General features: G+C 46.7%; 1 protein-coding gene across 1 annotated transcript in view; it reads right to left on the bottom strand.

Annotated features, from left to right (window-relative positions):
- vwa8 (von Willebrand factor A domain containing 8) overlaps positions 1-23,425 on the bottom strand; it is a 375,899-nt gene that overhangs the window by 69,540 nt on the left and 282,934 nt on the right. The gene's annotated exons all lie outside the window — the stretch shown is intronic.

Here is a 23,425-nt window from a genome sequence, read left to right as displayed (position 1 = left end):
GACTCCTTGTTATTAATCATATCCTGAAAGGAGATATGTACAACTAGGATTACCTGGCCTAACCTCATTGATTGCTGTGACTCCCGCCTTGTCATCCCATTGGGTGAAAGCCAGAGAACATTCCGGAAAGGCTCAAAGATGGGGGGAATAAAACAGCCATTTTCAAGACAAACTCCATTGATGACTCAACCAACCTACTGTGGCCTGGGACGACACAAGAGGGAGTGCAAGATCCATCTTTGTGTCAAGAGGACCTTGAGTTCACCTGTTGACGTGAGCTCAGTGAATTGAATCCAAGGAAGACTGATTGATCAACTGAGGTAAGTAATAAAAAACAGGAGGTTTCCTTGCCCATGTTTAACCTGATTGACCCTGTGGTATGAAATACCCTCTGCAGACACTTCGAACAGTTTATCACTAGTTTACACAGGTGCTCTTACCTTATGAGAGAAAGGACTGTGGTTCTTTAAAAACACTCAGAGGTTAAATAAGCAATTCTTACACAACAAATTAAGTTAACTTTTCCCCAAACTAGGCTATTTTCAAGACAAACTCCAGCTAAGACTCAACCAACCTACTGTGGCCTGGGACGACACAGGGAGGGAATGCGAGATCCATGTTTGTGTCAAGAGGACCCTGAGTTCACCTGATTTTCCGGCCGCGCTTGGAAAATCCTGCCCGAGGTCAACGGACTTTTCTATGGTCCATCCCTCGTCTGCTTTGATTCCCCTGGCAGGTGGAATGGGAAAACTTGTCCCCAAGATTCCAATCGATTTCACCAGACTGGGTAATATCTGTCTCTCAGGCAATTAGCCTAGTTTGGGGAAAAGTTAACTTAATTTGTTGTGTAAGAATTGCTTATTTAACCTCAGTGTTTTTAATGAAGTTAAGTTTGAATCACAGTCTATTGTCTCATAAGGTAAGAGTAACTGTGTAAACGAGTGATCAAAGTGTCTGTATAGGGTATTTCATATCACAGGTCAATCAGGTTAAACATGGGCAAGGAAACCTTGAGGATTAACTGCTTACCTCAGTTGATCAATCAGTCTTACTCCATGTTGAACACCACTCAGAGGATGCACTGAGGGTGGCAAGGGCACAGAATGTACTTTATGTAGAGGATTTCAACATCTATCACCGCAAGTGGATCAGTAACACTCCTGGTGACTGAGTTGAAGCTCACAGCTGCTAAACTAAGTCTGTGGTAAATGATGTAAGAACCACGAGGAAAAAGCCTGCATGACCTCATCCCCATCAATCTATTTGAGCAGAGGCATCTGTCCATTGCCACACAGTCTGTGCTGAGACAAAGTCCCATCTTAATACTGAGGACAGCCTCATCACACTACCACTGCATTAAATCAGTTAGATTCAGATCCTCTCTCGCAATGTGAAACTGAGCATTCATGAGGTGCTGTGGGCCATCAACAGCAGCAGAATTGTATTCAACCACAATATGTAGCCTGATGGTCTGACATATCCTCACTCTACCATTACCATCAAGCAAGGGGAGCAACCCTAGTTCAATAAAGAGTGCAGGCGGGCATGACAGGAGCAGCACTAGGCATATCTAAAAATGAGGTGTCAACCCAGTGAAGCTACAACTCAGGACTACTTGTGTGTCAAACAGCAGAAGCAACATGCGACAGAGCCAAGCGATCCCGCAACCACTGGCTCAGATCAAAGTTCAGCCAAATCCAGTTGTGAATGGTGGTGGACAATTAAACAACTCACTGGAGAATGAGGCTTCTCAAATATCCCCAACCTCAATGGCAGGGGATCTCAGCACATGAATGCAAAGGACAAGGCTAAAACATTTGCAATCGTCTTCAGCCAGAAGTGATGAGTTGATGATCCACCTCGCTCTCCTCCTGACATCCCTACATCACAGAGGGCTAGTCTTCAGCCAATTTGATTCACTCCACATGATACCTAGAAACAGCTGAGTGCACTGGCATAGCAAAGGCTGTGGGCCCTGACAACATCCCAGCAATCGCATTGAAGACTTGTGTTTTAGAACTAGCTGCACTCTGACCCGAGCTGTTCCATCCAGCCACAGCATTGGCCTTTATCCAGCAATGTGGTGTATTGCCCAGAAAGCAGGACAAATCTAATCTGGCCAATTACCATCTCGTCTATCTCATTCTCAATCGTCAGCAAAGTATCAGTAGTGCTATTAAGGGCATAAACTTAGCATAAGCTGTTCACTGAAGCTCAGTTTGTGGCAGACTTGGGATCAGTCTTATTTAGCTACTATGTTTATTATTAAGGTATATTACCCTTGTAACACTTCCAAGTGCCTTTGTCAAGCTGCATCTTGGGTGAATTTCTCTTCCGATTTGATTCTTAGATATGGGAAGACTCAATATTGCTGGCCAACATGGAGACTGCCAAATGGCTTATGTTGCCTTAAGTACAGACAATCCAGGGGTGATACAATTGAGACGATTAAGACGATTAAAGGAGTTTCAGATTGATAAAGAAAAACTATTTCTGCTGGTGGGATACTCGAGTACAAAGGTGCAGAACCTTAAAATTAAAACAGGGACGTGTTGGAAATGGGAATGGGATTTATGGATCTGGGGTCCGACTATGAAAATCTGAGCCAGAGTAAATTGCTTGGGGCATCTAATCCACAACAGGACTGATGCAGCAGACATTTTAGTCAAGAGCTTATTGTTCATCTTCACAGTAAGCTTCATGCTCAGGATCAACTTGTGGAAGAGAGCATTATTAGAGCTATTTTCTGCAGTATTGTATTGCCAAAAACTGAGGACTCACAAGTTTACCTTTCACAAGACAAACAAGGAGCAAGAGTTGACCCGTTGAACCTGCTCCGCTATTTAATAAGATCTGATGGGTAAGCTCAAATCTGCATCCTGTCTACCTCCAATAGCCTATCACCAGGAATCTATCAACTTCTGCCTTAAAAATATTCAAAGTCTCTGCTTCCACTGCCTTTTCAGGAGTTCCAAAGATTCACCTCATCTCCATTTTAAATGAGCGACCCCCTTATTTTTAAACAGTGACCCTTAGTTTTGGATTCTCCCACAAGAGGAAACATGCTCCCCACATCCATCCCGTCAAGACTCCTCATTATCTTATATGTTTCAATCAAGTCGCTTCTTTCCCTTCTAAACCCCAGCGAATACAGGCCTAGCCTGTCCAACCTTTCCTCATAAGACAACCCACCCATTGCAGAGAGCTTGGTAAACCTTCTCTGAACTGCTTCCAACTCATTGACATCCAATCGTAAATAAGGTGACCAATACTCCAGACGAGGTCTCACTGGTGCTCTGTATAATTGAAGCACAGCCTCCCTACTTTTGTATTCAATTTGTCTCACAAATTATAACATTCCATCAGCTTTCCTGATTACTTGCTGTACCTGCATACTAGCGTTTTGTGATTCATGCATTAAAGACACCCAGATTCCTCTGTATCTCAGAACGCTAAAAATTCTCACCACTTAGGTAATAAGCTTCTCTTTCATTCTTTCTGTCAAGATGGACAATCTGATATTTATCCACATTATAATCCATTTGCCAGAACTTTGCCCACTCACTTAACCTATGTATTTCTTTCTGTAACCTCCTTATGTCCTCTTCAACTTACTTTCCTACCTATCTTTATGTCATTAGCAAACTTGGCAACCATTCCATCCATCCCTTCATTTATATAAATAGTAAACAGTTGAGGTCCGAGCACCAATCCCTGTGGCACATAGCTCGTTACATCATGCCAACCTGAAAAAGACCCAACTATACCTACTCTCTGCTTCCTGTTAGCCAGCCAGTTTCAATCCATGCCAATATGTTATCCTCTTTACCACAAGTTTTTATTTCCTGCAATAACCTTTGACGTGGCACTTTATCAAATCTAAGTACAGTACATCCACCGGTTTCCCTTTATCCACAACACATGTTACTTAGAATCATTGAAGTGGGGAAAAATATACAGATGAGTACACTTTAAAAATGACTGCCTGGCACATAAAGAGTTAACTGGGAGAGAGACCTGATGCGCGATTAATTCACTCGGGAGGCTGGATCGTACCCGGGAAATAAAGGCTTTTATTAGCAACAAGAATGGAGCATACTGCTTAACAATACAATCCCAGACTAAAGGGTCACTAGGAAGTGCAGTGACCTTTATACTCTTATAGGAAGGCGGAGCCAACCGGAGTGTACCACAGAACAATGCCAACAGGTGGAACACCCCAACCCTAACCCCAACAGTAACAAGAGTAACATATGTACAAGTACCCATAGTGATAACCATCTATGGTTCAGTACCCATAGTGGTAACCATCTATGGTTCACCACATTCACCCCTCCTTTAAAAACAAAGGCCGGTGGGGCAAATAAAACAGTACGAACTGTCCACATGTTCACAAGTTCAGTCGTATCGGAGGTCTGCACCGTCTCTGCGACCTCTGCAGCACTGGCGGTAGCGCCGGTTCTGGTGACCGTGGTGTCCCTCTCTCCAAGGTGGTGTCCAGTGACTCCTCCAGTTCCTCGCGGACGGGTGGACCTCGAGGTGGCGACAAACTCCTGGACTCAGGCAAGCCTCGAGGTGGCGACAATCTCCTGGACTCAGGCAAGCTGTACACGGGAGTAAGAGGATTAAGTGGAGGTCCCAATACTGCCCGCGCCGTGTCAGGAGGGGAGAGAATGGGCAAAGGAACCCTAACCAGGGGTGCGGGAGCGATGGGGGTTTCCAGGTCCCCTGCAGGCGCCAGATCTCGGATCTCGGGGCGGCACGGTAGCACAGTGGTTAGCACTGCTGCTTCACAGCTCCAGGGTCCCGGGTTCGATTCCCGGCTCGGGTCACTGTCTGTGTGGAGTTTGCACATTCTCCTCGTGTCTGCTTGGGTTTCCTCCGGGTGCTCCGGTTTCCTCCCACAGTCCAAAGATGTGCGGGTTAGGTTGATTGGCTAGGTTAAAAATTGCCCCTTAGATGCGTAGGTTAGCGGGATTAGCGGGTAAATATGTGGGGGTAGGGCCTGGGTGGGATTGTGGTCGGTGCAGACTCGATGGGCCGAATGGCCTCCTTCTGCACTGTAGGGTTTCTATGATTTCTATGATGAGAGACCGTGTCCTCTCGCCCGACAGGATATGCTACATAGGCATATTGAGGGTTGGCGTGGAGGAGATGGACCTGTTCAACAAAAGGGTCGGACTTGCGGGTCCTAACATGCCGCCGCAGGAGGACCGGTCCTGAGTACGTCAACCAAGACGGCAGTGAGGTCCCAGAGGAAGACTTCCTAGGGAAGGTAAACATCCGCTCATGTGGGGTAGCATTGGTTGCCGTACCATGAGGGACCGGATTGAATGGAGCGCATCAGAAAGTACCTCTTGCCAACGGGAGACTGGAAGACCCCTAGACCTTAACGCCAGTAAGACAGCCTTCCAGACTGTAGCGTTTTCTCTTTCGACCTGCCCGTTACCCCTGGGGTTGTAACTCGTAGTCCTACTTGAGGCAATTCCTTTAGAGAGCAGGTATTGCCTCAAGTCGTCGCTCATAAACGACGAACCCCTATCACTGTGGATATAACTGGGGTAGCCGAACAGGGTAAAAAGACTCCGCAGGGTTTTGATGACCGTGGCAGCGGACATGTCAGAACAGGGAATGGCAAAAGGGAATCGGGAGTACTCGTCAACCACGTTGAGGAAATACACATTCCGATCTGTCGAAGGAAGGGGGCCCTTGAAATCAACACTCAGTCGTTCAAAAGGGCGAGTGGCCTTAATGAGGTGTGCCCTGTCAGGTCGGTAGAAGTGCGGCTTGCATTCAGCACATACCTGGCAGCTTCGAGTTATCGACCTGACATCCCCTATGGAGTAAGGCAGATTCCGGGCCTTTACGAAATGGAAGAGCCGAGTGATCCCCGGATGGCAGAGTTCATTGTGCAGGGCCTGTAGCCAGTCCTCCTGCACACTGGCACATGTTCCACGTGACAGGGCATCTGAGGGCTCATTGAGCTTCCCCGGATGGTACATGATATCATAGTTGTAGATGGAGAGTTCGATTCTCCACCTCAAGATTTTATCATTCTTAATTTTACCCCTTAACGTGTTGTTGAACATGAATGCCACGGACCGCTGGTCCGTGAGCAGGGTAAATCGTTTTCCAGCCAAATAATGGCGCCAATGCCGTACGGCCTCCACAATGGCCTGAGCCTCTTTTTCCACAGAGGAGTGCCGAATTTCAGGGCCTTGGAGGGTGTGAGGGAAAAAGGCGACGGGTCTGCCCGCCTGGTTAAGTGTGGTGGCCAGGGCGAAATCAGATGCATCACTCTCCACCTGGAAGGGGATGGACTCATCGACAGCGTGCATCGTGGCTTTCGCGATGTCAGCTTTTATCCCTTCAAAGACTAAGCGAGCCTCTGCTGCCAGGGGAAAAGAGGTAGATTCTATGAGCGGACGGGCTTTGTGCGCATAATTGGGAACCCACTGTGCGTAATACGAGAAGAAGCCTAAGCATCTTCTCAGTGCTTTGATGCTAGTGGGTAGGGGAAGTTCAAGAAGGGGACGCATACGATCTGGATCGGGGCCGATGACCCCGTTTTCCACCACATATCCGAGGATTGCTAGGCGGTGCTTGCTGAATACACACTTCTCCCTGTTATAGGTCAGATTCAGGCGAGACGCAGTGTGTAAAATCTTCAGGAGGTTGGCGTCGTGGTCCTGCTGGTCATGGCCGCAGATAGTGACGTTGTCCAGGTACGGGAAGGTAGCCCGTAGCCCGTTTTGGTCCATCATTCGGTCCATCTCACGCTGGAAGACCGAGACCCCATTAGTGACGCCAAAAGGGACCCTTAAGAAGTGGTAGAGACGGCCATCCGCCTCAAAGGCTGTGTATTTTCGGTCCTCTGGGCGAATGGGGAGCTGGTGGTAGGCTGACTTCAAGTCGATGGTGGAGAACACCCGGTACTGTGCAATCTGGTTGACCATGTCAGATATGCGCGGGAGAGGGTACGCGTCCAGCTGCGTGTACCTATTAATGGTCTGACTATAGTCTATGACCATCCGGGGCTTGTCTCCAGTCTTAACTACCACGACTTGCGCTCTCCGTGGGCTAGTGCTAGGTTGAATGATCCCTTCCCTGAGGAGCCGCTGAACCTCAGATCGATCCTCAGCACTGTAACGCCTGCTCTTAGTCGCGATGGGCTTGCAGCCTGGCACGAGATTTTCAAATAAAGAAGCCGGGGTAATTTTGAGTGTCGAGAGACTGCACGTGGAGCGCGCTGGGCAATTTGGAGGCTGCTGTTCTCCCACTGAAAGTGGAGGGTGTGGCCCATCGTACTGCAGGGTCACACTCCTCAGGTGGACCATAAAGTCTAGTCCCAGGAGTACCGGAGCGCAAAGGTGCGGTAACACGAGGAGCCTGAAGTTCTCATAAACTGTGCCCCGCATCGTTAGAGTTACCACGCAGCTCCCAAGAACGGTAACAGATCGGGACCTCGACGCCATAGAGATTGTCTGCCTGACAGTTTGTACTCGGAGAGCGCACCGTTTCACGGTATCCGGATGAATGAAACTCTCCGTGCTCCCGCTGTCAAACAGACAATGTATCAGGCGTCCGTTTACCTCTATGTCCATCATGGACTTGTCGAATCTGTGAAGCTTGGCCTGACCCATGATGATTGACGCCACTGTTGGACCCCGAGTGCAACTGCAGGCAGCCGAGATGGTCGATGATGAGGACCCCTGCTGGTCGTCTGCAGCCGGTGTCGACCAAAATGGCTGCGCCCATGGATCGCACGTGGTCGATGGCGTTGAAAGTGGTGGCACCCGCAGGTCGCACGTGTCTTGCGTCGTCGTCATCAGGAATGGCATGCCCTGTGAATCGCACGTGGTTGAAGACCTCGACGAAGCTGGAGACGAGGAGACGGATCCTGGGGAGTCACACGCAGCACTGCTTGGCTTCGAAGGGGGCTTCGCTCGGCACACTTTAGCATAGTGCCCTTTCTTTCCACAAGCGGAGCAAAATACCGTCCTGGCCGGACATCTCTGGCGAGGGTGCTTCGCCAATCCACAGAAATTGCACCGTGGGCCACCCGGAGCTGCTGCAGCCGTCAGGTCCGAGGTTGAAAGCACGATCGCGCAGTTCCTAGGAGCTGCTGGGTAGAGTTGAGTCGGTGGCTGTACTTGCCACGATGTTCCCACGTGGTCGGTGGGGTAAGTTTCAAGACTTCTGGAGGCCGTTTCCATCGCATCAGCCAATTCCACCGTCTTAGCTAGGTCCAAGTTACCTTGCTCTAGCAGCCGCAGGCGAATATAGGATGAGCCGATTCCCGCCACGAACGCATCTCGGATCAGATCGTTAGTGTATTGAGTAGCCGACACTGGCTTGCAATTGCAGGCTCTGGCTAGCTGCTGAAGTTCGCGCAGGTTCTGTCCCGTCGTTTCGCCGGGCTGCCGCCGTCGAGTGGCTAGTAGGTGACGAGCATGAATCTAGTTTGGCGGTTTATGGTACAGCTTCTTGAGTAATTCGATGGCCCCTTTGTAGTCTTGGGAATCACGGATTGTTGCATACACAATGCCGCTTACCCTTGCGTGGAGGACCCGCAATCTGTCGGTGTCGTTTTGGACTGCTGTTGAGGCGTCGATATAATCCTGGAAACACTTCAACCAATGGTCGAAAGTGTTCGACGCTCCAGCGGCACGCGGATCTAAGGTTAGCCGATCGGGTTTTAACATCTGCTCCATGTTGGTTTTTTTTCAAAACAAAAATTGTTGCTAATAAAATTGATGCGCGATTAATTCACTCGGGAGGCTGGATCGTACCCGGGAAATAAAGGCTTTTATTAGCAACAAGGATAGAGCATACTGCTTAACAATACAATCCCAGACTAAAGGGTCACTAGGAAGTGCAGTGACCTTTATACTCTTATAGGAAGGCGGAGCCAACCGGAGTGTACCACAGAACAATGCCAACAGGTGGAACACCCCAACCCTAACCCCAACAGTAACAAGAGTAACATATGTACAAGTACCCATAGTGATAACCATCTATGGTTCAGTACCCATAGTGGTAACCATCTATGGTTCACCACAAGACCATAAACAGGCACTGACTCTTAGCCCAGACAACTATTTGGAATTAAAACATGCAGACAACTACTTGTAAATTAAAACATGCAGGAATTAGATACTGCAGGAAGCCAGTGGAAATAGGGACAGTCCTGGGACAAAAGGGTCTGTTAAAGAGATTAGCCACAATGGGAATGGGAATACATAAATGTAGGAAGACCAATTGTTATATGAATGCGCCGAAACTAAACCATTGATAGCCACTGACGTAGGAAATGTATCCATTCATAGAACAATGCGATGTTAACATGCTTATGTCTGCATCTGTCTGTATTTGTCTATAACGATGTGTTAACGATCGATCACCTACTTGATTACAACGATGTGATAATGGCGAGATGTCCGGTCCATCTATTGTGGTAAAGAGTATAAAGATGGACCGCTCCGATTGTATCATTGAGAGAAGGTTTGCTACTTGTTAATGCCTTGTCTCCACGAAGCTTCGTTAAAATAAAACTGTATTCTTGAAACCTTCAAGCCTGACCCAGTGGTACATTTCCCACAACAATTGGCGTAGTCGGCTAGGATCCTATTACTGGTGAGATCGATTGGCCATGATCGGAGCCGGGGTAGAGATCACTGAATCTGTGAGAGTCAGACAAGGTCAAGAATACAGTTTGCAAGGGGTTAAACTTGAGGGGTTAAACTTAAGGGGTATTTGTAGTAATAAGTATTGTTGTATATGATATAGTGATAAGTACTAACTGCTGATAGTGATAAGTAACTGTTGCTTGTGCTGACCGACAAGAGGACTGTCTCAAAACCCTGCCTTAGACCGGCTGTTAAGAGGAGAAACCTCCCACGCGAAGGCCAGGAGATTGAAGTGGGTAAAGAGACACCAAGGGCACTTAGGATTGTGAAGCACAAGTGGCAGAGGTCGGTTAACATCAAACTCTGTAGCGACGAACAAACGCAGAGTTGCCATCTGATTGCATGAAAGTTTGAAAAGTTGGGAACTGTACTGTCAATGTTGTGAAAAGTGGGGCGGAAAAGGAGCTTGATCAACTCTGACCTAAACCGGACTCCGGTGGAGAAGCACTTTGCCGAGGTGGTAATAGTGGAAGCCGAGAGTACAACTTGAAACCCTGTAACAGTAGTGAGACACGGTGCTAGAGTAGTAATAGTGGCCGGGGGTAGTGAAGTCCCTACGGTAGAGGGCACACTTTATTGGGGAGTAATCGTGGCCAGGGTTAGTGAAGTCTGAGAAATGGCAGATAATGAAGTTCAAAGGGGACCTGCAGGATCCCTCATTGAAGTTTACATGACAGACAGGAAGGAGTTAATAAAGAGAATGCAAAAGGATGGCTGGGATACTTCTCAGACCTTAGAGCAGCAGAGAAAGTGGCTAGATAAAGAAGAGAGAAACAAGACAAAGAAGATAGGAGTAATGTTAATTCATCAGTTTGCTGGTCTAGTTGAGCAAGTAGTCGCCTCTACTAAGAAGTGGAGTGAAGATCAAGAAAGGATTAGAGAATTAGAATCCCGAGTGAGGGAACTGGAGAAGCAAAACCAGGTTTTAGAAGAAAAGCAATGGAGAGGGGAAACTGTTCCTCTACCTCCTTATGCGTCCACACAGCAGGGACCAACCGCTCCTTCAGAGGAGTGGGAAGCGCTAGAACACAACTTAGCACCAGTAACCCGAGGGGGAACAGATGCGCAGCCAAAGGCAAATTATAAACCATTCACCCCAGGCGAGAGACAGCAGATAATGGCTTCCCTGGGTAAATTACAACCTAGAAGCGCAAACACTAAATTCTGGGAAGAATTAGACACAATCTGGGTAGGACACCAATTACGTCTGAGAGACGTACACCAGCTGGTCAGGGCAGCCTGTCCAGCGGATAAGTGGAGGCAGGTAGCAGGTGGACCCTCCGCTCCTCCAGCACAGGATTATAGTGGGGGATGGTGGACACATGTAGTCGCCCTAACATTGGAGATAGATGCCCAACAGGCACCCTTCACCCAGTTTAAAGCAGAGATTCAGAAGGTATTAGGAAATGCTCCCACTAACTGGAGCAGAATTACCACAACAAAACAGTTAAAAGGGAAAGGAGCTTCTGAATACGGGGAACGGTTGTTCCAGGTATATCAAGAGTGCTCAGGACAAGGGAACCCAGGTCGAGGGGATTGAGTGTTCATCCAGGCTTTTAAGGATGGACTCTCTAGTTTTCACCAGGTCATCCTAAAAATGGGAGCAATTATGTCCCAAGATTACGATGAATTGGTAGGATGGGCTAGTGGCATACCTGGAGGTGGATAGGAGAGATCTTAGTTTTTGTATTTCAGTGTGTTTGTGTGATCTGATAGCCTGTCGAATGTAGGTGATTGTTGTTGTATTAGATTGAGAGCAGGAGCTGAAGCCTGTTTGTTCCTGTGGAGCGTTTGTTGCAGGCAGTGGGTGCACCTTGGTTTAACCTCAGGGGGGCTGGGGGAGTGTTAAAATTGTTAAAGATTAAAGTGATAAGATTTCTTGAATTTACTTTTGTTTTGAGTTTAATTACAGTTTGGAAGAAAGAAGAATAAAAGCGACTGTCGTAATCAACGTTCTGTGTTCTCTTTAGATGTTTTACTTGCATCCCAGTTTGAATGAAAAAGGATGTGCTGTGGAATGACTGTGGGAAGCTTCCATGTGTGTCTGTGTGTGTTTAAACAAAGTGGTTGCGTGGATGTTTTGTTGTTGTTTGCTTTAATGTTTTAATGTTAAGAAAGGATTTAAACCTTGGAAGGAACCATGTGCTCTTTCCTTTGTCTCGAAGTGGAAATTATAATAGTTAGTTGAGAAGTTAAGAGAAGAAAATAAGTAATTTTGTGGAAAGGTAGAAAAGCAGGAACAAAAGAATGAGGTAAATCTATTGTCTACGAGTTAGTTTAAAGTATATCAAGTCAGTGAAATACAGTATTAAGGTCCGCAGAATATCGCGATTTACGAACGTCGGATAGTTTAGTATTCTGTAACTGGTTAAAATTATGTACTGCCATCGGAATTTCATGTGCCCTCTATTGTTCAAGGTTTGCCAAATATAAAAACACTGCAAAGCTTAAAATCTAGCCAGTTAAGAATCAATTAACTAGTATGTATTGTACCTACTTTGATTTTGATTCGGCGCCTGTTATTTTCCTAGAGTAAGAAGTTTAACAACACCAGGTTAAAGTCCAACAGGTTTATTTGGTAGCAAAAGCCACACAAGCTTTCGGAGCTCTTAGCCCCTTCTTCAGGTGAGTGGGAATTCTGTTCACAAACAGAGCTTATAAAGACACAGACTCAATTTACATGAATAATGGTTGGAATGCGAATACTTACAACTAATCAAGTCTTTAAGAAACGAAACAATGTGAGTGGAGAGAGCATCAAGACAGGCTAAAAAGACGTGTATTGTCTCCAGACAAGACAGCCAGACTGTTTACCCCAGTCCAACGCCGGCATCTCCACATCATGACATTTTCCTAGAGTGCAGGGGTTTTGATCTGGAGCTCAGTTTAAAAATGGAAACGGCTTGAATTAAAAGGGTTTGGATATCACGGTTACGATGCGTGAAGTGGTATGATACAACTGCCGCTTGATTATTTTTATTATACAGTATAGCACTGCCATATAGACTCGAGAATAACATCAAATCCTGAAAAGCCTTAACCAACTTTGTATGATATATTTGTATACTATATATTATGTATCAAATTAGAGATAATGTAAGAGTACATCATATGAAGATCGGAGCTGTATGGCATGTGATTTTAATGGGGAAAGCGATGTCTTTTGATAAGATAACATACAAATGAATGGATGTCCAGCTGCAGCCAAAAAAGGCCAGTGCAAAGTGTTATTTAATTCACACTAAGCTTTCTATGGAAGGGGGATATATAGTTAAATGTATAATGCACTAGCTAAAGCCATACAAACATCGGGAAAAATGTGTACAGAGGTATTGTCCACTATACTAATGAGATTAAGAGCTACCACAAACCGGACAACTGGATTAACCCCTTACGAGCTAATGACAGGACGGGCGATGCAATTACCCGAAAGCATCATAACAGGTGGGACCGATGTAGGTCCACTAAAAGATAAAATCAGGAGATGTGTTTTGGAACTAAGCACCCAACTAAAAGGGATGCGCAAATTGGTAAAGGACAATCATGAAATAAAAGACGCAGAGAGAGAGCTTGAAATGCTCCCTGACGTCCCAACAGCGGGGAGTCGCGTCCTAGTAAAAACATTACCTGACAAACCAGGGTTTGCACCAAAATGGAATGGGCCATATGAAGTTATAATTAGTGGAGACACCTGTGCCTGTATGGACATAAGAGGGAAAGATGTCTGGAAACACTGGACACAGCTAAAATTACACAAGGGAACAAATAAGTAATTAAATTGATGAACTAACAGAACTGCTTTCCTCAACACAGGCAAAGACTGCAAGCAAGAATGACTGGCGTGTGCGGGTTGATAGATAATATAACTTGTAAAGATTATATGAATTATAGTGTTAGGTTTGATATTTGATCGTTGCGAATATGTATGTAATCGCGTATGTAACTGTACTACTTTGCGTTGTCGCGACTGTAAATTTAACTGGATTGGAGGATAACTTGTTTTACAAAGCTCACATACATTTACACGGGAATCGAACTGTATATTACCTGTTAGCACAATCGGTAGAAGCCCTATTTGTAGCCACCCCTGGGTGGACCCCTCATGACTTATGTACTGTAGATACATCAGATACACCCTGTAAGGGACAAATTGGCAAATATAAAAGAGGTATACAGGGGAGATGTGTGGGACTTGTAAACCCCACAGATCCTGTAGGGCAGGGAGTTCCAACAGGTGGGAGGAAAAGCTTGTTCAGATACTGCAAGCTATCCGCTTTGTTTTACAGGGCAGGGATGGGGATGTGCCTATGCCTTGGTCCCTAAGAATGATTCCTGCGTACAGATGCAGTGTGTCCGTCAACATTGTCGGGTTAATAAGGGACAGTTTACTTGCACTTGTGATGAACAGAAATGTCTGAATATAACCACGGGAAGACAGCTTATTTGTGGACAATGCAATGGAACTCACGTAAGCTCAGCCAAATGGACATACCCATTTGATACTTAACAGGTGGTGGGATCAAACGGGGAGTCAAGTAAACCGAACAATTGGCAATATGAACACTCATAATCAAGACACTAAATGTTACCGGGTTAAGAAGGGATATGTGTTCCTCTTCAATGGTATCTACATGACAGAAACACCAAAACTCCCAAACCATTTTGCAGTCGGGACAACAGGACCACTGACTGTTCCATGCCCTCAGAAGGGGCATATTCGGAGGAGAATAGTAACTCGGGCTATCAGCAAGGAATTCTGCGCTGACTGGGAAGCCCCGGGCACAATGGGATCCTCACTGGGATATGGGTTCCTTGGAGCCTTATCTCTGGTCTGGGGGGGGTGGGGGGGGGAAGTGATTAGTGCAAAGAATAGGAATCATATTGTTTGTGGACTAACAGTCCTGGGAAACAGTACTTCAAAAGCACTGGAGGTTGTTAACCAAGAAATGGCTGAACTGAGATTAGTTTCTCATTCCCAGTAGTCCTGGGAGTCTTATCTATCACACGGATTGGTCATACTCATTTCAATTGTAATTGTCTGTTGTCTAATTGTTGGATGCCTAAAAGTCTGTTGCAAGGTGATGGTGACAAGAATTGTGCCAGGAGCCAGTGTATACATTGAAGAAGAAACCCCGATGAAGATCCCCGAAGACATCAAAAGAAACGAAGAAGGAAAGAAGAACAAAGAATTATACATATAAAATTGTTGGTCTAGGGATTATTAAAGTCATAATCTGACCAGAAGTGGGGACTGAAGTGGGGAAAAATATACAGATGAGTACACTTTAAAAATGATTGCCTGGCACATAAAGAGAGAGACCATAAACAGGCACTGACTCTTAGCCCAGACAACTACTTGGAATTAAAACATGCAGGAATTAGATACTGCAGGAAGCCAGTGGAAATAGGGACAGTCCCGGGACATAAGGGTCTGTTAAAGAGATTAGCCACAATGGGAATGGGAATACATAAATGTAGGAAGACCAATTGTTATATGAATGAGCCGAAACTAAACCATTGATAGCCACTGACGTAGGAAATGTATCCATTCACAGAACAATGCGATGTTAACATGCTTATGTCTGTATCTGTCTGTATTTGTCTATAATGATGTGTTAACGATCGATCACCTACTTGATTACAACGATGTGATAATGGCTAGATGTCCGGTCCATCTATTGTGTAAAGGGTATAAAGATGGACCGCTCCTATTGTCTCATTGAGAGAAGGTTTGCTGCTTGTTAGTGCCTTTTCTCCATGAAGCTTCGTTAAAATAAAACTGTATTCTTGAAACCTTCAAGCCTGACTCGGTGGTACATTTCCCACAACACATTGAATCCCGGCAGTGCAGAAGGAGATCATTCAGCCCATCAGGCTTGCACAGGCCACAATCCCACACAGGCCCGAACCCCGTAACCTCACGTATTAACCCCACAAATCCCGCTGACACCAAGGGTCAATTTAGCATGGCCAATCAACCTAACCCACACATCTTTGGAGGAAACTGGAGCACCCACGTGAAATCCATGCAGGCAGGGGGAGAATGTGCAAACTCTACACAGTGACACGAGGCTGGAATTGAACCCGGGTCCCTGGCATTGTGAGGCAGTAGTGTTAACCAGTGTGCCACCGTGCTGCCCTTCCTCAAAGAGCTCCAATAAATTAGTTAAACATGATTTCCCTTTCACAAAACCATATTGACTCTGCTTGATTACAAAGAAAATTACAGCACAGGAACAGGCCTTTCGGCCCTCCAAGCCTGCACCGACCATGCTGTCCGACTTAACTAAAACCCCCTACCCTTCCGGGGACCATATCCCTCTATTTCCATCCTAATCATGTACTTGTCAAGACACGCCTTAAAAGTCACTACCGTATCCGCTTCCACTACCTTCCCCAGCAACAAGTTCCAGGCACCCACTAGTCTCTGTGTAAAAAAATCTGCCTCGTACATCTCCTTTAAACATTGCCCCTCGCACCTCAAACCTATGCCCCCTAGTAATTGACTCTTCCACCCTGGGAGAAAGCTTCTGACTATCCACTCTGTCCATGCCATTTACCTTGAACTTATCCAACTGCCCTGTTACAACTTCAATAATAGCTTCAAACATTACCCCAATGATAGATGTTAGGTTAACTGTTCTGTAGTTTCCCACTTTCTGTCTCCCTCTTTGAATAAGGGTTACATTTGCTATCTTCCAATCTAGTGGAACTTTCGGAAAAGTTGGAAAATTAAAAACAATACATCAACTATTTCACTAGCCACTTCCTTTAAGATCCAAGGGTGAAGTCCATCAGGAGCTGGGCACTTGTCAGTCTGCAGCTCCAACAATTTACTCAGTCCCACTTCCCTGATGACAGTAATTTTTCTGAGTTCATTCCTCCTTTTCATTTCCTGATTTATAGCTGCTTCTGGGATTTACTTGTATCCTCTCTAGCAGTGTTTTCCTACTGGATTCTGCAGAACCCTAGAGTTGTGTTGGATAATTCCTGGAGTTGTTTTGGATATACCCTGGGGTTCTGTTGAATATATCCTGGCATTGTGTCGGATATATCCTGGCGTTGTGTTGGATATATCCTGGGGTTCTGTTCGATATATCCTGGGGTTCTGTTGGATATATCCTGGAGTTGTTTTGGATATAACCTGGCATTGTGTTTGATATTTCCTGGGGTTCTGTTGGATATACCCTGGCATTGTGTTGGATATATCCTGGGGTTGTTTTGGATATACCCTGGCATTGTGTTGGATATTTGCTGGGGTTCTGTTGCATATATCCTGGGGTTGTGCTGGATATATCCTGGGGTTCTGTTGAATATACCCTGGGGTTCTGTTGGACATATCCTGGGGTTCTGTTGGATATATCCTGGGGTTCTGTTGGACATATCCTGGGGTTCTGTTGGATATATCCTGGGGTTCTGTTGGACATATCTGGGGTTCTGTTAGATATATCCTGGGGTTATGTTTGACATTTCCTGGGGTTGTGTTGGATATATCCTATGGTTCTGTTGGATATATCCTAAAGTTGTGTTGGATAATCCTGGGGTTCTGTTGGATATATCCTGGTGTAGTGTAGGATATATCCTGGGGTTGTGTTGAATATATCCTGGCATTGTGTTGGGTATATCCTGGGCTTCTGTTGGATATATCCTGGTGTAGTGTAGGATATATCCTGGGGTTGTGTTGAATATATCCTGGCATTGTGTTGGGTATATCCTGGGCTTCTGTCGGATATATCCTGGCATTGTGTTGGATATATCCTGGCGTTGTGTTGGATATTTGCTGGGGTTCTGATGGATATTTCCTGGCATTGTGTTGGATATACCCTGGGGTTGGATATTTCCTAGGATTTTGTGGTAGGTCACGGTGATGTATAAAATTTGGAAAAAATGCTAAGAGACTGTTTGCCCCATCAGAGGCTGGTCTCTCCTTGCATTGGCTGATGATTGGTTCACTAATACATTTATCTAGAGCCCTCTGTGACCTTGGGATGCCCCCAAGTGCCTTGCAGTCAACGAATTACTTTTTAAATATAATCACTGTAATAAATGTGGCAGTCTATTTGTGCACAGCAAGGTCCCAAAAGCAGAAATGTAACAATTAATACTCAAGCTGTTTTAGTGATGGTGGAAGAGGAATGAAAGAGGGCAAAGGTAAAAGTGATTCTGAAACATTCCAAGGTACTTCACTTCATGAGTTACGGTGGGATTGCTGTGTCAATGATGAAAGGTAACTGATCTGAAATGGTCAAATCAGAGGATGCTTTAGTTCCATATTCCCTTAAAATAGCTTTCACTGATTGTGTGGTTTGGAGACTTTGTAGTGTCCCACATTTCTACAAAGACCGAGCCAGATTCCATTGGTTAAAAATATCTTGACGGGAGTTTATTATGTTTGGAATAAATCACATTTTGTCAGAAAGCAAGAACATCATCATTCACTTAGCTGCTAATTGGAAGGGGTTTTGGGCCTAGTTGGTGACATTCCATAGACCCACCCTTGGCTTTGTGTTTCTGTGGAGCTGGCCTTGATGTGTGGCCTGAATCCTGGCCAGGAAAGGAGCTCCTGAGGCCATTGTAGGTTTGCAAGTTTATTTTGTGCAGCTGCTCTGCTGGATTGGGGAACAGCTGTGGCCAGCAACAGCTTAGGTCTGTGTCAGTATGTTTTTTTAATTGAAGAAACAGGGGAAATGTGAGTCCTGCAGCTATACGCAGAACTTTCTGGAAAAATAAGAACTGTCTACAGTCTGACCCATAGCTAAGCCCTTTCTTAAATACTTGTCTTGTATTAGATCAATATGGAGAAGGTCTGTGACTATCTGTGTCCTTGCAAAACCAGCTGCTTGTTCCTTCCAAGTTTCAGGAAGGAAAAGGTGGTTTGGGATGAGGGGGACGTGGGTGGGCACAGACTAACATTAATTCACTATCTGACCCACCTCTCTTTTCTTTCCACTGTACTGCCACCACCTTTCTTTGTGGTATTAAATCAAGGCCAGGCTACCTGTTCTGACAGAGAAAACGCTGGAAAATCTCAGCAGGTCTGGCAGCATCTGTGAGGAGAGAAAAGAGCCGGCATTTCGAGTCCAGATGACCCTTTGTCAAAGCTAAAAGTGGGAGATATTTCCACTGCAGGGAGAGCAAATGGAAGATGAGTCATAGCCATAGGAACCAGGGGAAAAGGCTGCTAATGGCTGTCCACAGAGAGAATAAAGGGTGTGAATGGCCAAACGGCAGAGAAGCTGTAAACTGTGACAGATGAAGATGTTGGGGGGTGGAATGGGACAGAGGTAGAATGTATAAAAGGGGAAGCGGGAGGGAGAAACGGTAAGGAAAGGGGGATGAAGTAGGGTAAAGGAAAGACTGGGGTGGAGGGGGGGAGGGGAAGAAAAATGAAGAAGACCATAAAGAAATAAAAGGTAGAGAACAGTAAACAAATTAAATAAAATAGAATGAAAACAAAGGGGGCCAAGGTGGGGTAGAGCAAATCATTTGAAGATTCTTTTCTTCAATCATTTCTTCAGATGGTTTGCTCTACCCCACCTTGGCCCCCTTTGTTTTCATTCTATTTTATTTCTTTATGGTCTTTCTTCATTTTTCTCCCCCCCTGACGCTTTCCTTCCCCCTATTTCATCACCCCCCCCCTTACTGTTTCTCCCCACCCCCCTCTGCCTCACTTTTCTACATTCTATCTCTGTCCCATTCCTCCCGCCCCCTCTCCACCCCCCAACATTTCCATCTGTCACAGCTTACAACTTCTCTGCTGGTTGGCCATTCACACCCTTTATTCTCTCTGTGTCTTTATTCTTTCTGGTCTTTTCCCCTGGTTTCTGTGGCTATGATTCATCTATCATTCCCTCACCCTGCACTATAAATATCTCCCACTTTCTATGCCTTTTAGCTTTTCAAAGGGTCACCTGGACTCGAAATGTCAGCTCTTTTCTCTCCTTACAGGTCTCCACAAAGTTGGAAAGCGGGATAGTGCTGGGAGATGGCTGCACATGAGCTTGTTGTAACTCTGCTCTGGAGATTGCCAGATTGGACAATGTCGAAAGTGGAGTTGGCAATGCTGATAGTGGAGTGGACAATGTCCATAGTGGAGCAGACAACATATTTTGGATTCATCCTATCTTGAATTTGCTGCGATATTATCAACAGATAATTGGATCACACCAAAACCAAGGAGTTGGGATCTATGCCACCACGTAAAAAGAAAGAAAGTAATAAAAACACCTTTCTGTTTACAGATGGGTGATGAGAGCAGAATTTAGTGCTATTTAAATTAATCCCCCTCCTGCCCATAGCAACAGTGCAAAGGCTTATGTTCACAGTGTACAGGGTCACGTTCACAGTGTACAGGGTCAGGTTCACAGTGTACAGGGTCACATTCACAGTGTACAGGGTCACATTCACAGTGTACAGGGTCACATTCACAGCGTACAGGGTCACACTCACAGCGTACAGGGTCACATTCACAGTGTACAGGGTCACACTCACAGTGTACAGGGTCACGTTCACAGTGTACAGGGTCACGTTCACAGTGCACAGGATCAGGTTCACAGTGTACAGGGTCACGTTCACAGTGTACAGGGTCACATTCACAGTGTACAGGGTCACATTCACAGCGTACAGGGTCACACTCACAGTGTACAGGGTCACATTCACAGTGTACAGGGTCACATTCACAGCGTACAGGGTCACACTCACAGTGTACAGGGTCACACTCACAGTGTACAGGGTCACATTCACAGCGTACAGGGTCACACTCACAGTGTACAGGGTCACATTCACAGTGTACAGGGTCACACTCACAGTGTACAGGGTCACGTTCACAGTGTACAGGGTCACGTTCACAGTGCACAGGATCAGGTTCACAGTGTACAGGGTCACGTTCACAGTGTACAGGGTCATGTTCACAGTGTACAGGGTCATGTTCACAGTGCACAGGATCAGGTTCACAGTGTACAGGGTCACATTCACAGTGTACAGGGTCATGTTCACAGTGTACAGGGTCACATTCACAGTGACAGGGTCATGTTCACAGTGTACAGGGTCACATTCACAGTGTACAGGGTCACACTCACAGTGTACAGGGTCAGGTTCACAGTGTACAGGGTCACACTCACAGTGTACAGGGTCACACTCACAGTGACAGGGTCACATTCACAGTGTACAGGGTCACGTTCACAGCGTACAGGGTCAGGTTCACAGTGCACAGGGTCACGTTCACAGTGTACAGGGTCACGTTCACAGTGTACAGGGTCACACTCACAGTGTACAGGGTCACGTTCACAGTGTACAGGGTCACACTCACAGTGTACAGGGTCACATTCACAGTGTACAGGGTCACGGTGTACAGGGTCAGGTTCACAGTGACAGGGTCACGTTCACAGTGTACAGGGTCACGTTCACAGTGCACAGGGTCAGGTTCACAGTGTACAGGGTCAGGTTCACAGTGTACAGGGTCACGTTCACAGTGTACAGGGTCACAGTGTACAGGGTCAGGTTCACAGTGTACAGGGTCACGTTCACAGTGACAGGGTCACGTTCACAGTGTACAGGGTCACGTTCACAGTGTACAGGGTCACGTTCACAGTGCACAGGGTCAGGTTCACAGTGTACAGGGTCAGGTTCACAGTGTACAGGGTCACGTTCACAGTGTACAGGGTCACAGTGTACAGGGTCAGGTTCACAGTGTACAGGGTCACATTCACAGTGTACAGGGTCACAGTGTACAGGGTCACGTTCACAGTGTACAGGGTCACATTCACAGTGTACAGGGTCACAGTGTACAGGGTCACGTTCACAGTGTACAGGGTCACAGTGTACAGGGTCAGGTTCACAGTGACAGGGTCACGTTCACAGTGACAGGGTCACGTTCACAGTGTACAGGGTCAGGGTCACAGTGTACAGATCACAGTGTACAGGGTCACGGTGTACAGGGTCACGGTGTACAGGGTCAGGTTCACAGTGTACAGATCACAGTGTACAGGGTCACGGTGTACAAGGTCACAGTGTACAGGGTCATGTTCACAGTGACAGGGTCACGTTCACAGTGACAGGGTCACAGTGACAGGGTCACGTTCACAGTGACAGGGTCACGTTCACAGTGACAGGGTCACGTTCACAGTGACAGGGTCACGTTCACAGTGACAGGGGCACGTTCACAGTGACAGGGTCACGTTCACAGTGTACAGGGTCACGTTCACAGTGTACAGGATCACGTTCACAGTGTACAGGGTCACAGTGTACAGGGTCACGTTGACAGTGCACAGGGTCACGTTCACAGTGCACAGGGTCACGTTCACAGTGACAGGGTCACGTTGACAGTGCACAGGGTCACGTTCACAGTGACAGGGTCACGTTGACAGTGCACAGGGTCACGTTCACAGTGTACAGGGTCACAGTGTACAGGGTCACAGTGCACAGGGTCACGTTCACAGTGACAGGGTCACGTTCACAGTGACAGGGTCACGTTCACAGTGTACAGGGTCACGTTCACAGCGTACATGGTCACGTTCACAGTGCACAGGGTCACGGTCACAGTGTACAGGGTCACGGTGCACAGGGTCACGTTGACAGTGCACAGGGTCACGTTGACAGTGCACAGGGTCACGTTGACAGTGTACAGGGTCACGTTCACAGTGTACACGGTCACGTTCACAGTGCACAGGGTCACGTTGACAGTGTACAGGGTCACAGTGTACACGGTCACGTTCACAGTGTACACGGTCACGTTCACAGTGTACAGGGTCACGTTCACAGTGCACAGGGGCACGTTCACAGTGTACAGGGTCACATTCACAGTGTACAGGGTCATGTTCACAGTGTACAGGGGCACGTTCACAGTGACAGGGTCACGTTCACAGTGACAGGGTCACGTTCACAGTGCACAGGGTCAGGTTCACAGTGACAGGGTCACACTCACAGTGTACAGGGTCACGTTCACAGTGACAGGGTCACGTTCACAGTGACAGGGTCACACTCACAGTGTACAGGGTCACGTTCACAGTGTACAGGGTCACATTCACAGTGTACAGGGTCACGTTCACAGTGTACAGGGTCATGTTCACAGTGACAGGGTCACGTTCACAGTGACAGGGTCACGTTCACAGTGCACAGGGTCATGTTCACAGTGACAGGGTCACGTTCACAGTGACAGGGTCACGTTCACAGTGTACAGGGTCATGTTCACAGTGTACAGGGTCATGTTCACAGTGTACAGGGTCATGTTCACAGTGCACAGGGTCATGTTCACAGTGCACAGGGGCACGTTCACAGTGTACAGGGTCACGTTCACAGTGTACAGGGTCACACTCACAGTGTACAGGGTCACGTTCACAGTGTACAGGGTCACGTTCACAGTGTACAGGGTCACATTCACAGTGACAGGGTCATGTTCACAGTGTACAGGGTCATGTTCACAGTGACAGGGTCATGTTCACAGTGTACAGGGTCATGTTCACAGTGTACAGGGTCACACTCACAGTGTACAGGGTCAGGTTCACAGTGTACAGGGTCACACTCACAGTGTACAGGGTCACACTCACAGTGACAGGGTCACATTCACAGTGTACAGGGTCACGTTCACAGCGTACAGGGTCAGGTTCACAGTGCACAGGGTCATGTTCACAGTGTACAGGGTCACGTTCACAGTGTACAGGGTCACACTCACAGTGTACAGGGTCACGTTCACAGTGTACAGGGTCACACTCACAGTGTACAGGGTCACATTCACAGTG

Source organism: Mustelus asterias, chromosome 17 (genome assembly GCF_964213995.1).
Source record: "Mustelus asterias chromosome 17, sMusAst1.hap1.1, whole genome shotgun sequence".
NCBI classification, from domain to species: Eukaryota; Metazoa; Chordata; class Chondrichthyes; order Carcharhiniformes; family Triakidae; genus Mustelus; species Mustelus asterias.
The sequence above is the reverse complement of the archived record's forward strand: the minus strand, read 5'-3'. Positions and strand labels throughout refer to the sequence as shown.